Below are 16,920 nucleotides of genomic sequence, written 5' to 3'. Positions count from 1 at the left end.
ACATTATCATGTCCTATACTTTGGAATTTTTGAAAGACTGACTTTGAGGATGCTATAAATTACTCAAGTCCATGGATGCTGCTGGGAACGCCCCCAGCAACACCCATTGCATGCCCCTTTAACGCAGGACACTGCGTTAAAGGGACTGATATTTATCAGGCAGGATTACGCCACAAAAAGTGGCTTAGTCCTGCCTGATAAATATCACTCAGTCTTCTGCGCCACCGGAACATCACAAAAAGTGACGTTCTGGAGGTGCAAGGGGCTCGTAAATAAGGCCCCATAGGTTTCACACTCGTTATAGTTAGGAGTTAGCATTTAAAAAGCCTTTGAAATTCACTGAAGAAAATATAGGTTTCACACCAGTTATAGTTAGCTTGACATTTTACTCATACAAAACCATTGAAATTCCCCCGTTATAGTTAGTTGTACTCACTATAACTCACGCGCCCGCAATCCACTGCTGATGATGTCACATATTACATCATTCATGACATGGTCAGTGACATCACTGATGACATCACTGATGACATCTCAAATGACATCACTGATGACATCATCCAGTGAATGTGGTTTGCTTTGATATTTAAATATATATTATAAATACACTACTTTGCATTGAAGAATGGGTGGATATATAAATATAAATGTGTGGATGGTGGATTTAGTAACAGTGTCATTGATTGTTTCCTTGACTAATTTGTAGAGTCTCACTATATATAATGTGTAGTTACTAAACTGTGTGAAAGTCTTTATTGCTTTGTCTTAATTGCTATGTTAAAGACTATATTTGTTATTGGTTTCTTAACTGAGTATTTGTATGGGTAAATGAATGTCTATGTGGTTTGGTGGGGGGTGTGTGATTGCCAAAAAATGTGTGAATAGTTCATTCAGTAGGTATATGAGGTTAAGACTACATGTTATAACAGTTGTTTCAGTGAGTGTATATGTTTATGGGTGTGGTGGTGATGAAATATTTCTCTCAATGGTACATCTCCAGTAAAATTGAAAAAAAAGGCAATGTATGTGACAATTATATCTAATTAAGTGTGCCTAAGACTTAGTGATTGTATGAGTCACTATGTGGATAACTGTATACTTGTAATAGCGATTTTATAACACACTAAGTGTGAGTTACTATCTATATAAATAGATGAATAGGTGTTTGTATAAGTGTGTAGGTGAGTAAATGTAAGTATAATCAATTGTTTGCATAAGTCAGAAGGATGTCTTTATAAGTGAATACAATGTGTGCTGGTGTGTAATGTTGAAATAGGCGTATAAGTATATTTGATAGTGTTCTGTTGATTATTCACTGCATATAACACTGAATCTATAGGTAAGTCATTAGATGTGTGTATAGTTCTATGAATAACTGAGTGGGTGTTTACAAATTTCTATTGGTGTTTCAATGGTTTCAAATATGGCACTTTCTATTTTACAGTGAGTGATGAAAGATTATACTAGTGTGTGATGAGGTGTATTTGATTGTCACATGGATGATGTCATCAGTGATGTCATTTGAGATGGCATCAGTGATGTCATCAGTGATGTCACTGACCATGTCATGAATGATGTAATATGTGACATCATCAGCAGTGGATTGCAGGCTTGCGAGTTATAGTGAGTACAACTAACTGTAACGGGGAATTTCAATGGTTTTGTATGAGTAAAAATGTCTAGCTAACTATAACTGGTGTGAAACCTATGGTTTTTTCAGTGAATATATATATATGTATATATATATATATATATATATATATATATATATATATATATATATATATATCCGAAAGCACTCCTCTGCTGCCGAGAAGATGAGAGGCCACACGGGGGGAATACTGTTTGGGAGCCTTGAAATGGACCCTGGGCATTATGCATTTCGGCGACCCTTCGCCTCGTCAGATGCCTCCACACACGAACAGCGCTTCCATCAACGCCTAAATACTTTCTTCCAGCTCCCTCGATGGTACGAGAGCCCCGCCCACAGTAGGTAACGTGCACATATGCATGTAATCTGGAGAATAGATCTTCATCTCCCAGAGTTCTCCAGTGTGGAGTAGCGATGCACGGGGGTAACACAATGAGTGTTGTAATGTTCTCAGGGAGAAATGGTGATGATGGTGATGATGGTTAGCTTCGCGTGGGAATGGAATCCTCTGACCCCATATACATATATATATTCGCTCTGATCAATCAATTGGTGTGTAAGCGCCTGCATGGGTTGGTGAGTAGCTACATGAGTGTCTATATGTTATTGATTTATTGTCTGAGTATCTGTATGAGTGCCTGAGTGTCTGTGTGGGTGGGTGGAGGGGTGTGACACTGTGCATAGATGTCTGAGTGTGTGATTCACTGGTTGTATGGATTCAAAAGTGCATCTGGAAAAGGGCTGTATGGGTGAGTTAGTGTGTACATGGGTGTGTTGGTGAGTGAATGAATGTCTCAGTGGTATATGTGTGAGTAACTACATATGTTTTAAGGCAGTATATGTGAGTGTTGGAGTATATAAATGACTATACGTGAGAGTAAGTTATTTGAAGAGTGGGTGTATAAATGAGTGTCTGCTTGTATCAGTGATTGTATAAGACAGTAAGTATGTGTTAGTATCTGCATAAATAAGTGATGTGGTGGGTGTATAAATAACTTAGTTGGTGTTTATAAATGTATACATGAGTAAATGAGTATGTGATTGATTCTTTGCATGTCTGACTAGGTGTGAGTAACTCTATGGATGAGTGGCGGAGTGTGACTGTATGTATAGGTGTATGAGTGCATATTATAGTACTGTATTGATGAGTAACTGCATGTATAAGTGACTGGGTGTATGTGAAGACCTAGGAAATAGTGAGTAGTATGTAGTATCTGGCATTGTTGTGTGTATGATTTCAAAAATAGTAGTCTGTATTTTAGAGTGGGAGTATCAAAGTTTATATCAGGGCATCAGTATGTGCATCAGATTATCACGTGAATTATGTCATCAGTGATGTAATCAGTGATGTAATCAGTGATGTCACTGACCATGTCATGAATGATGTAATATGTGATGTCATCACCAGTGCATTGCGGGCGTGCCAGTTATAGTTGGCTCAATTAACTATAACAGACGAATTTCTCTGGTTTTGTCCAACTAACTATAACGTCCCTGAAACCTATGGTTTTTTTGTGAATTTCAAAGGATTTTTAAATGCTAATTCCTAACTATAACTTCTGTAAAACCTATGGTGTTTTCAGTGAATTTCGAAAGTTTTTTAAATGTTAATTTCATATTTTAATATTTATAAAACCTATATTTTTTCTATTTTTATATTTTGTAAATATTTTGGAACTCTAATATTCTTTTTTTAACTTTAAAAATTATGCAATGTTTTATATCTTAAAAAATATATATGTATATCATTTTTTTTTTAGAAAACTGGAGTCCTGTACCGGTATGTACCAAGCTCCATCAGCACGCGCATCCTATCTGCCATATTGCTAAACTTATAAATGATGCACATTTTGTATCCGACGGGTAGGTGGCACCGCGTCCCGCGTAACATCATATGCGTATAAGGTCCCGCCAGCTGCTACTTTGGTATGTGAAGGGTACGCAGTACCAAGCCCCGAACTACATCATGTACATATGGAGTCGCACCCGCTGCGCGTTGCGTATGCGACGAGTGCACGCTGCCAAGCCCTGTGTTACATCATAGACGTATGGTGTCGCGCCAAGTGCGCTATTCGCTCATTTTTTTTAATATCTCAAAACTATATCTTAAAAACTTTAAAGTGTAAATGAGAGCAAGCAATAAACTGAAATATTCTAAACATTTATATATTTCTAACTGTAATAAACTTATATTATGGTAAATATATTTTCTCAAAATCGTTTCGGGTGCGGTCTCCTTGCGTGCTGGGTGCGCGATTGCCATGTGACCTAAAAGAAAATCATTTGATTAGTTCATAACATTTCCCACTGTAGCAGTTGGAGAACGCCAACCATTTTAGTCATTCTCTCTACAGCATTTGAAGAGACACACCTCTTCTGCTTAGAGAGCCTTTTTGAAAACTTTTTGCTATGTACACATATCTTACACTACACACAACATGCAACTATCATCTTCATCAATATTCATGGTCTGTAAAGTAGCCTTTCACCTGTGATAGCCATGCACCTAAAAGTTACATAAACAAAGTTTTCCCCATTGCCAGAGGTAACATGGTTGCATACGCTGTCCACAGCACAATGTAATGTGGTAAGGCCCAGGGGCATTATCATGCATATATAATGAACACACGGACACAGATAGATAGTGGAAGTGGGTACGGGATGTGCGCTCGTCTTCTTTTTATTACCAGGGTCACATATCCAGTGACGTCTGTGCTGAATGGATGTGGGGTGAGTGCAAACCAGCCCTCAGGGAATGGTTGCTGTTAGCATCAACTGCAACAGTAATCATTGGATCACACACAGAGATTCAATAATAAAAGGGTCAATAGTTTGTGCTGCAGTAAGGTAGGGACAGTAGATGTGAAATAATACACAAAAGATTCTATGGTAAAAGAACCATAACTTGTTCTATACTGAGACACAGGCAGTAGATCTGAAATAATACACAAAAAGATTGTATGATAAAGGGTCCTTCAGTTCTAGGGCACTCAGATAGCCACATCAAAAGCATTCAGCATGTGCACAGCCATCGATGATGCGTGCTGCGGGCGGGCCGTACTAGGAGCTGTCTGTTGCCTACAGGACTGCATCATCTGCAATAGCGACTCGATCTGAATTGTGAACACTGCTGTCTGCAGAGTAGGCCAGAGTGGTCAGCAAGGGCCCACAGCCATGTGGCGTTGACTTGAGCTGCCCAGTTTGTAATACACGAAGCATGTGCGGAGCCTGCGATGATGCAAATGCGTAGTGCGGACAGAGCGCACTAGAGCAATGTCTTTTGCCTACAGGACTGCGTCATCTACAATAGTGACTTGATCTGAATTGTGAACACTACTGTCTGCAGTATAAATTGAAGGCAGTAGTCAACACAGACATCCATGAATACTTTTTCTCACTTCCTCTTCACAAAATACAACATAAATTACATAAAACTCTGCAATAAATAAATCAAAACAATTCGAATTGCGATCTCTGCTGTCCACAGTGTAGACTGTTATTCAGTGTTCTTTTCCACTACCAAGAATATTTTGGTCATTGTAGTAAACCTATAACTCATCTAAGAAAAGTTATTCTAGCAATTATACTAAAAGTATATTGTGTATATTTCAATAGACGTTGTAGTTAATTGCGTACTGGATTCTGTAATTAAACAATCACCACTTGATCTGAATTGTGAGCCCTACTGACAGAAGTGTAGGCCAGAGGCAGTGGTCATTAACGCCTCACAGCAACATGCCGTTGGATTTGTAAGCACGGAGTTGGTTGCACCTGATCGGAGGGGGTACACAGAAATCATCACAGACTTTAACTTCTGACATCCTAAATCATAGAATCAAGACCCCGTTTCACTGTTCGGGCCTGCTGTACCGCGGTGTAGTCCAGCGACTGCAGTCGTCCAAGCCCAATAATCATTTGCATCAGTTAGCTACGGAAGCACAGAGTGTGAAGCATCTCAACGGAGGGAGTTGTATGAAAAAAAAGCAGCAGGTAATATCGGACATCGTCCACTGTGGGATCAAGACACTGTTGCACTGTTGGGACCTAGAGTTGGTTGCACCTGTTTAACGGGAGTACCTTCATCTCCACTCTCAGATGCAGTTCTAACATCATCCATTGTGGGATCAAGACACCTTTCCACTGTTGGTACCTGTTGGACTACTGTGTTAGTAGTATACAGAGCACTCCACGGTGCTGGGCCTCAGACTGGGCGCTGTGTGCCTGTGTCGCGGTAGCCAGCGTTGATCTCAGGAGCCTTCCGAGCTCTCAGACCTTGGCCCAGGAGCTTCCGTCGGCACGTGGTGGGCCCTCTTTCACAAACGACGGTGTCAAAAGGTGAACTGTGGGGCATATGGGCGTTGCAGCCAGTGCGGTTTCTGGGTTCAAGCAGGCTGAGAGCATCATTCATGCAGCCACCTTCGCTCACGGCATCAGCCTCGTGGTGGTGTAAGCTGCGCAGACCTGGCAGACACGTTCGCCATTCTGGAAGAGTGTACTGTGACTGTACTATCATGGTTGTGTCCACTTCACTCAATAGACCATCAATGTGTATTGACATGCTGTCTGTGCTCTGCATACTCAAGTCTGTCCGGCACATCCCCTCAACATATTGCATTCTATACTTTCATAATCAAGAATCACTTGCCACCTTCACACAAACTTTGCTCCCATCTCTCCCCGCATTCTGCATTGTGTCGCAGAGGTGCCAAGCCATGTTTGATTTGTGTGCATGGCTAGCTACGGTTACCACAGTACGTAGTGTTGTGTCTGCTAGGTGTACATGTTGTTTGTCATGTTGTATGTGATTATATAAGGTAGCGCGTTTATTCACGAGCAGTGGTTTCTCCCATTTACATATCGCTGTCTCAAAGAGGATACAGAAGTTTTTCTCACAGGTGAAAAGTGCGACGACAATGGCAGTCATTCACTACAATGCAAGAACGACCAATTGCATGACGCTACTAAGCTTACAGCCCCAATCGTGCATGCTTTCTTAAAAGCTCGCCAACTCCCACAAACAGACCAACATTCACACAGCTTTCTAACAGCAGTTATCAGTTATCAGACACTGACGAAGGCGGCAACGCCAAAACGCGTTTGTTGACTGTTGAAGTGTGTACGCGGGAAAAATAAACCTGGCGTAGAGACTACGAAATTTTGACTGGAGTGTCCTTAATTGTGAAGCAGTTTGTGGACATGGGAACTGTGTGTCTGTACATATCATAACGCACTCCACCGTGCGGTAAGGAGGCACCCGAGGTGAAGAGGAGCGACAGTCGGTGGTAAAGTGTTTTGGATATATATATATATATATATATATATGACAACTGCACTCGTCCAACACGAACCGGCACTCCCCAATGTCTCAGGGCACCACCGATCCAGTAAAAACGAAAGCCGACCCAGCCATCAGGTGAAAAAGATGTATTTATTCAAATTAGATGCATCGCCACCCGCATAACGTTTCGGCCTACTCAGAGGCCTTGGTCACATGAGGCTGTAGATGGGACAGACTTATTTAAAGTGCTAGTGCGTGTTTGCGGAAACATATGATTGGTTCATCACAGGTGCCTGATAATGGACATAGAAAACATGATCAAATTATACAGCGAATGTGTAACTAATGTTTTACCATCTTAAATCGCTTTTTGTATATAACCACCAAATATCACATATGTGCAATCGTTAGACAGGATTTTTCCAAAGAAAAATTACCAAACAACATTTATAAACCTTATCACGTCAAATGCATGTATCTGAAAGGTGTATAACGACAGGGAGAAAACAAGATATAATAATCTAACGTCCATAGGAGGATTGACACAGTGTTCAATTATCCCAATTTCTCACCATACACTGTTTGCACATATTTGTTCATGATGAATAAAGCATTCATATTACCCAAGTGGGTTGGTCTAACATATCATGTTCAATGATTAAATCGTCCTAATTACCTGTGGCATACAATTCATTATAATAATCAAAATTTACACTAGTGTAAGTAAATTAACCGCAAGCAACAAAACTTAAAATAAAATAAGAAGTGTCGTAAGCAGTGTTGACAAATAATAATTGCTAAAGATTAAAAAATCCCTCCCTAGATGGATGATAGGAGTATATTGGATTGATGATCAAAAATCATTTTCTAGTAGGGGAAACCTACATAAACAGTTCTGTTTCAGTTTATTTAGAAAAAACAAGCCATCCCTGAGTTCTAATAATGCTTGTTAACCCATCATCAGCATATTGATGTTAAAAAGTGGAGAACATACAAATTGGAGCTACCTGGCACTTACAAGTGGGCATAAAAATCCACACTGGTGTTGAGACCACCAGGTACCTTGGTATCGAGATCCTGGATGTACTGTGTTTCGAGAGCTCTCAAAATAGCTTCACGGTTTCCACCTCTGCGAAGTGGTGGGACTGAGTCAATAGCAAAGTACTTGAGTAAGTGACTTTGTTTGTCGTGATGTTCATTGAAATGCCGAGCAACCGGATAGGTGGAATCCTCAGTGTTGATGGCCCTAATGTGCTGGAGTATCCTCTTGTGCACCTGCAACTTCGTGCTGCCGACATATCGCAGGGCACAGGGACACTCCAGCACATACACTGTGTACTCGGTCTTACATGTCAATTGCTTGGTAATCAAGCGTGGAACATCCGAAAATGGTGTTAGATATTTAGTCACATTAACACCATGTTTACAGGCTTTGCAAACCGAACATCTTTTGAAACCATTAATGGCTTTATACCATGGTACTGAAGTAACCACCTCAGGACTGGATTTGACTAACGCTTCACCAAGTGAATAAGATTTTCTATAGGAAATGTCAGGTCTTCCTGGCATGAGGTGACCAATCACTGGATCGGAACTGATCAGATGCCAGTTTTTGGTGACAATTTTCCTAAGGGCCTGAAACTGGCGTTTAAAAGTTAATACCAGTCTCACCGGTTGTTTGGCGCTGTCTGTTTCCATATTGGATGGTTTCCTGGGTTGCAAAGCTTTCTCTCTTGACATGGCATTGACTTTGCTGATAGCTAAATCAATTAGACTCAGAGAATAACCCCTGGCTAAGAAACGGGCCTTGCTTTGTTGTTGCACCAGTGTGCACTGATCTTCCGTGCTACAAATACGTCGAATACGCAGCATTTCCCCGTAGGGAATGCTGCAGATTAGATGTGCCGGATGGTTACTCTTGGCATGTAGCAACGTGTTGCCCGAAGTCGGTTTTCGAAACAGAGTAGTATGCAATTTGTTGTCAGAAATTACAATTTTTACATCCAAGAAGTCAATACAGGTTTGGCTCATGTTGTGGGTGAACTCCAAGTTGTAAACATTGTTATTGAGTTGTGCAATAAAGTCGACTGCCCCCTGTTTGGTGCCCCGCCATATTAAAAAAATATTGTCAATGTAACGATACCAATGGGGCACAAATTCAGCTATGATCAGAGCGTGTGTGCCCATGAGGACCTGCCTCTCCCAGTAGCCCATATGTAAACAGGCATAACTGGGAGAAAAGCAGGCCCCCATGGCAACACCCCTAATCTGCTGAAAGAATTGATTGTTAAATGAAAAGTAGTTATTATTCAAACAGAATGAAATCATAGCAATCAACATTTTGTTATGTTCCATAAATTGCACAGATCTATTGCCCAAAAACCATTGTACAGCTCTTAGTCCATCTAGGTGTCTTATGCTGGTGTATAAAGATGATACATCGAGCGTGATCAACCAATAATCAGGCTTCCAATCCACAGTCTCAAGTTTTCTCAACAAGTCACTTGAATCCTGCACAAACGAAGGTAGGGCAGAAACAAAGTCTTGCAGAAAAAAGTCAATGTACTTAGTGACATTCTCCAGGAGACCATCCCTGGCGGAAATGATAGGTCTTCCCGGGGGTTTGCTAGCATCTTTGTGCACTTTTGGGATTAGATATAGCACCGGCATCACTGGAAAATCTTTTTTCAAAAACTTAAATTCATCTAAGCTTAGGAGGCCAGTACTCTTCCACCCCAATAACAGGCCATTGAGATTGATGTGTGCCAGTTTAATCTCGGAAAGATCACAACGCTTATAGCAGGAAACATCATTTAATTGTGAATATGCTTCCTCTAAGTATAACGATCGTGGCCAGAGAACAACATTGCCACCTTTGTCCGCCTGGCGCACAATGATAGAATTATTGGTCTGGATTTTATTGACCAAATTGTAATACTTAGTGTTGTGGGTTCTTTCTTGATGTTTGGACCGAAGAGTGGAAACGTGCAAACGTTTGATCCCATCTATCACAAGATCATGGAATATGGCTAGATTATCATGAAGGGTTGATGGAGAATAGGTGGACTTAGGTTTGAATTTAGTCGGACATGGCGCATTGTAAACTACAGCCACATCTTGTGACTCAGACAACGCCCCTTCTATACCTAGTGAAGTAAGATCTTGAAGTAAATTGGCATCTTTAGCAATAGGGCCCGAAGTGGATGGAACTCCGCCAGTCACACAAGATTTTGCCAATTGTTGATGAGTCAGAAAGTGTTTTTTGAGCTTGAGTTTGCGGATATATTTGAAGAGCTCGATTCTAGTTCTTGAGTAACTGAAATTATTCGCTGGACAATATGTCAAACCCAATGAAAGAATCTCAATGTCAGCTGGAGTAAGCACAGTGGGAATTAAATTAATAACTGCTGGTCCCTCCACCATGCCTTGTTCTTCTGTCCCGATTACTTTGACTTGTTCCAGCGTTTTTTTGGATAAAACTTTTTCTTTTTTGGTTGATCGCCCTCGTCCTGCCTTGCGGCGCTGTTGTCGCTTGTGGTTCCGTTTTCGTTTGGCTGTTGTTTTGCCACCCGCGGACGCAATGTGGCCCCCTCCTGTCTTGTCTTAGGCAGTTTACCTCCTGGCCCAGAGAGAATTTTGTAAACCCCAACCTGGGGTCTCTTGTGTTGCTATCTGTGTCTGAACCACTTCCTGGAGCGGAACTAATATCAGAACCAGAAGAATATGCAGTTAGGGCCGATGGACCAGTAATGGCTGCTGAGTTGTTACCAGGGTCAGGAGAGATATTAGCCGCTTTGATGGCGTCATATTTTTTGGAAAATGTAAAAACGCGACCTTGTTGGTAGTCCATTTTGTCACGTAAAAATTTGTACGCCTTTCTTTTTTTAATTATCTCCTCCTCCTTGTTGAGTCTGATAGTCATTTCATCTCTTAATTTATTAGATTCAGCCTCTGATCCTTATATATATATGAGAACTGATGAGAACTGCCATGACTATCAATACATTTCTAACATGTAAAACTCCTTACTGTGTATACTACCTGTACTGTCCCTGCATGAAAAAGTATGTGGGAAGTACGATACATCCCACAAAAAAGATAATCTTAGAACATGCACGAAAGATAGAAAATAAAGATTTTTCATACCCTGTGTCAAGACACTTCGCTCAACATCACAACAGTGACAGGAACCTGCTAAATTTTTTTTGCTTGGATCATATCCCTACTAATGATCGTGGGGGAAATCGGGAATTGAAACTTAGAAGGCTTGAGTCTCAATATATAGTTGATATGCACACAGTAATTCCTGACGGTCTGAACACTGAGGAAGAATTATCAATTCACTTGGGCTAACTGGATAGAATAGGAGTTCATAGGTTTTAAGATTTGCTGATGTCTGAGCAATAGAGTTGAGAGTATGAATTGAGAAAATGCCCGCAGGATATGTAAAGAATCGTTTATTTAGAGAAATAATTGGGAATGGTAAATTCTTTGGAGTCTAATAGATTACCAAGCACCTTAAATCATGTATGGAAACAATCATTGATGAACTAGGTTTGGACATTGTCACAAAGCCCATCCAGGACTCAATTTTGTTTGATTTAATCATGAATAAGCAAGTAAAAAAATGACCTCTTTTTGGTGAGTGCCAAGAAAGAGCATACTTGTTGAAATTTGAATATATGCATAATGAATTGTGATTAGATATGCTTGAATTGTATGAAATTTTATTACTGGACTACAAGCTTGAAATGTTTGAACACGCTCACAAAACTTGTTTATCTAAAATGTAATTTACACTATCTTTCTTGATTAAGTGCATACCAAACCGTAAAGTATAGAAAAGATGACCTATGTTTATATACTTCAAAATGGCGCTTACTTTGAAAACATTCTTTTGGGCGACAGTCCTCTGTTTATGTTATTGATTTGAATGTGCACGGAATACTGCCGGCTACCGTTTAAAATGGCAATGTGTTACATGTAATTCTGTCACAGTGGAAGAAGGCGTGCAGCGCCGAAATGAGTCCTGTGTTTTGTGAAATAAATCTTTGCTGAGAAGATACTCTCCTGAGTGTGGCCCGTTCTTTACTCGTCGCTGGGAATCGAATTTGGAGCAACATATATATATATACAGGAGAACGCGAGCAGTTGAGGTATCTTACCTCTATTGTGGCATTTTGCTTCCTGCATTTAGCCCCTGCACATTGGTCTCCTGGCACTGGTGGCTGTGGCGATACGAGGGGACCCGAGGAGGGGCTTTGTCTTCAGGGAACAGTAGAGTGAGTCATCGTGCCCTGCCTTATTTGGGTTCCGCTACAGAGAACTTTTTCATCATTATCTCTCCCCCTATTTTTCACCGACCTGTGTTGCCTGAACATTTGGCACCCTGGGAGTTGTAGTTCGTGGTAGTACAGACGACCTGCAACAGGTGATCGGCATTGCGAGGGGGAGGAGCGGACCCTCAGCAACTACTTACAGGCAGCAAGGAACAATGCACAGTGATTGACTTATCCGGTGTTGGGCGCTGATGAAGGCATTAGCCGAAATGCATTCGCCGCCATTGGAACTGAAACCTGTGGAATAAAGCTTTTCTTACCTGTCCCCTTGGGCTCCTGCTTTGTCATTCGTGAGGGGGGTTGTTTGAAGACTTTACATGCGCCAGCCAGCGGCGCATTTCAGGAGCCCTCGTCACACTCTAGGGTCCGGACACTAGCTGGCACGCCTTGCGGCATTGTTTGGTTTTTCCTGTTTGGGATATGCCCGGTACCGGCCCTGGGAACAGGAGAACGCGAGCAGTTGACGTATCTTACCTCTATCGTGGCATTTTGCTTCCTGCATTTAGCCCCTGCACATTGGTCTCCTGGCACTGGTGGCTGTGGCGATACGAGGGGACCCGAGGAGGGGCTTTGTCTTCAGGGAACAGTAGAGTGAGTCATCGTGCCCTTCCTTATTGGGGTTCCGCTACGGAGAACTTTTTCATCATTATCTCTCCCCCTATTTTTCACCGACCTGTGTTGCTTGAACATTTGGCACCCTGGGAGTTGTAGTTCGTGTTAGTACAGACGACCTGCAACAGGCGATCGGCATTGCGAGGGGGAGGAGCGGACCCTCGGCAACTACTTACAGGCAGCAAGGAACAACGCACAGTGATTGACTTATCCGGTGTTGGGCGCTGATGAAGGCATTAGCCTGTAGTGTAGTTCCTATATTCCCAATAGGCTCTGCGCATTGGAATAATATAAACAGCAGTGTAGACGTAGGACTGAGGTCATCTAGGTCTCTACTGACTATATTAGACTTAATTAGTTTTGCCAGCTAGCTCAGAGGTCACTAGAAACTTTCTCGAATGTTCTGGAAGGAGTTAACTTTCCTGTTTAGACAAGAAGGGATTAGTTTCTGACAACTGCATAAACATGACAACTTTGCTCCCTCAGAAGGCTAGACCTAAAAAGGAGTGCTGACTCTGAGGGTAATCCCCATCACCAGGATCTCTCAGGTTCCCCACCCAAAGGGGTTGCTGGCCATAGATTACGCCCCTTCAATGAGCCCCAATTGCCTCTGAAACTTCAGAGGGAAGTCAACAGTGCTCGTTTAATGGTGTAGCATGTGCTTAAGTTACCCAACCTCATGACACCATAGATTTCATGATTTTACGTTGAAGCTGAAGCTTTTCAAGGAGTGATGGAATGTACCTGGGCTTGTTCTTCACTGCCCGGTTTTGTCTATGTGGCATGTTTGGGGTCCTTTCGTTTCCATTTATGAAATGCATTTTACACCTTTACAAACATGGTGGCCAAGTAAACGACAAGCACTCAGAAGGGAGAGCAGAGAGCCGTGATGCTCACCTAATGTTCAGAACCGCTTTTAGAAAAACATTATCAACAGATCCCATAAACAAGCAAAATAACAATGGTCTTCCTTTTGGGTACAAGTATTTTTTTTGAGGCTGGTGAAAGAGAAATACTCGTCTGGGATAATTGTATATTATTCACTCCTGAATTAAAAACGGAGTAAAATTAGCTGGAATATGATCCCCTTTGGCTGTAGAAGGAAGTAAAAAATGCTTTTACATTTATGTTGTGTGCAAAAGTGCAGGTGAGAGTTTCTTTTTGTGAGTGAGAGTGTGTGTATGTGTAAATATGTGAGTGTAAGTGAACGTAACGGTCAAATGGCATGTGATGTAACTTCTGCTACAGCTGATCATTTGATCAATTGTCGTTCATGCTAAAATGTAAATAACACTTTCTTTAAACAAAAGCTGAAATTCAAGCTCCTTTATGTGTGTGTTGTATTTTCATTGTGTTCATTACAAAATCTCTGGCTGTCTCTATACCTAATAGCATCACCTGCAAAAAGCATGTGCCTGATGTGTAGGTGCATATCTCCCTTGAGCACATCCGTTCTACGCAAAATACAATCATTCAGTACGGATATGCGTTTTGGCCATTGTTTCATTTAAGGGCAAAGGTTTGTTTTTGTTATCCAAATCAAACTTTGATATTTAAAGTGCCACTTAATATCACTAGAACTACAAATAAAGAAAATACCTTCTAAATGAAGAGGTAAAAACTGAAAACAGAGTAATGATTTAGGGCCTAATTCCGAGTTTGGCGTCCAACCTGTGGTGGTGGTGTGGTTAAAGCTACACTGGCAGTACAACTGGCATATTACGAGTTGGTCGGTCAGACCACCATAGGACCGCTGCTACCACCAGGGATTCAAGATCCCTGGCAGTCTTGCAGCGGTCTGATGCCCGCAATATGCTGGTGATGCCGATGTGGCAGCGCCAAGCATATTACAAGTTTCCTCACCAACACAAATTTCATGGCAGTGATCCCGCCATGTAAAGTGCGGCAGTGAGGAAACTAAGTGGCCCTACATGGTGCCCTGTTGCCTCTGGTACATGTTGTGCCCCCTGTATGCATGCACCCACAGTTCCTTCTCTGTGTGAATGGGGGTTGGGAGCACACTGCCTCACAGTACCAGCACAGTTCGCCCCTTTGCATCCTGGTAAATGCAGTACACAGTTCAAACCTACTTCAAAATTAGCTGGAGTTTTTCACCAAAGTTGGTGCAGACATTGATGTATAGCTCTAGACACGTGTTTCCGGGTTGAGCCCGTCTTCAGTAGAGAGCAGCAGTATTAGAGAGCAAAGAAAAATCATCTGGGGTTACTGGAAATTTAACAGTCCATGCCATGCAGGCGCGTGCTGTGGAGGTCCCACAGGGCGGTCCTTCTAAGGCTCACATATGAGCCTTTGAAAGGCACCACCGTGGGCCAGCAGCCGCAGGACCACCCAACCTTAATTCCAATCAGAATATGTTGGGTGGTCTGCATACGGGTTTGGCGCTCAGTTTTCCTCTTCTAGACTGATTCTTTTGTACATTAGATATGTTTTTCAATTATATAGCCAAATGTATTTTTGCAGTATATGCCTTTCCAATGAATTTGTATGTAACACCATCATCTTTAATATTTATAAGCTTAGACAGAAAACCTGTTTTCAGCAGAAGGTTTGGATGGTTGAGGCAGTATTTTCTGGAGCTTTTTAACATTATTTGCTATTTCGTTTTGCAGATTACTAGGGAAATAAATCCTATAATTAACAGCTGACTCCAAATTTAAGGTCAACATTTTGTCACCAATATATGCCAATACGGAAGATGCCAATGTCATTGTCGTTGCTGTTCAGCGTGGGAAATGTATTTCTGTCACCTTGAATCATAGTCCAATAAATGCTGATGGCCTTTTTTTGCATTGATTACAGAGTAGCAGTCAGATCAAATATGTTATCACAGAAATGCTTTTCAGCAATTATTATTGAAAGTAAAATGTCAGTGAGGAAAATCTATTGTCTGTTGTGATCAGAGAAAGGCATTAAGAGACACACGTGTGTGAATTCAACCACAGTTTCACATTGTAGTAGTTTATACACATTTCCTTTGATCTTGCTATTTCCAGTATATTTTGCACTAGCAGAAAAAAGTATCTTTACATTTTAGCCACAACACTTACGTGAGTGCGCTGAACTAGACTAGATGAATAACTGCATATGGGTCTGGCGAGTACCACATCACCCTGATGAGTTGAAAGTCCTCTATAAACCAAGCACAGAGAAACAAAAAACCCAAAATACAGTGTAATTGTTGTGACATGGAATAAAAAAAGGTATGGCATTACAAAGATACCATACACACAAGAACTACTGGCAATTACAGCAGATAGATCTTGCTATGTCTCTTTTGCACCACACAGCAGGGTGGTAACCTTCACTATTCAAGACGTTTCAGAGAATTGGCAGAGATGAATAATAGGCATTACAAGGAGGGTCTTTACCATGCCTTTACCCTGCATGCATACAATTTGTCGACCTTTACAACTTGTAATGCCTTACAGGGCTTCACAATACATAGATTTACCCACATTGTAAAATCTGATATATGTATGTGTGTTTATATAGATAGCAAACACAACAAGATGATGGATGGAGTGTTACAACTTTTCAACCACTCACTCCCAGTCAAGAGATCTAGGTTTGATCCATCATTCCTTTGCTCAAAATGCCACCACAGTTTGGACCCAGCCATATGCAAATCAGTCTTGAACCTGCTCCTCATGGGAACAGTCCAGCCAAAATGCCAATCCAGGTCCTCCCTAAACCAGAAACAAGCATTCTAGGACCGGTTTCACGGTATCAGCCAGGCTAGCTCGAAACCAGTGGCACAGTATGGTTCTTTATGGGATGCGAAAATGATTTTAAAGAAATTAGAGAGTGTGCTATCTAATACATTTTTTACATTACAGCAGTTATCCTGCAAAATGAAGAATTGATGAAACCAGAGAAATTTCCTTTTTGTCCTAGCTATAAGGTTTTATGTATTCATCGGTGCCTATTCATTATGCTGGTATCCATAACACAGGTACTGTATCATACAATTTGTTTTGTTCAGTGTCATACTGTAACAATGATTCTTTTATTTTTTGTTT

The sequence above is a fragment of the Lissotriton helveticus genome, chromosome 11 (genome assembly GCF_964261635.1).
Source record: "Lissotriton helveticus chromosome 11, aLisHel1.1, whole genome shotgun sequence".
NCBI lineage: Eukaryota > Metazoa > Chordata > Amphibia > Caudata > Salamandridae > Lissotriton > Lissotriton helveticus.
The sequence above is the reverse complement of the archived record's forward strand: the minus strand, read 5'-3'. Positions refer to the sequence as shown.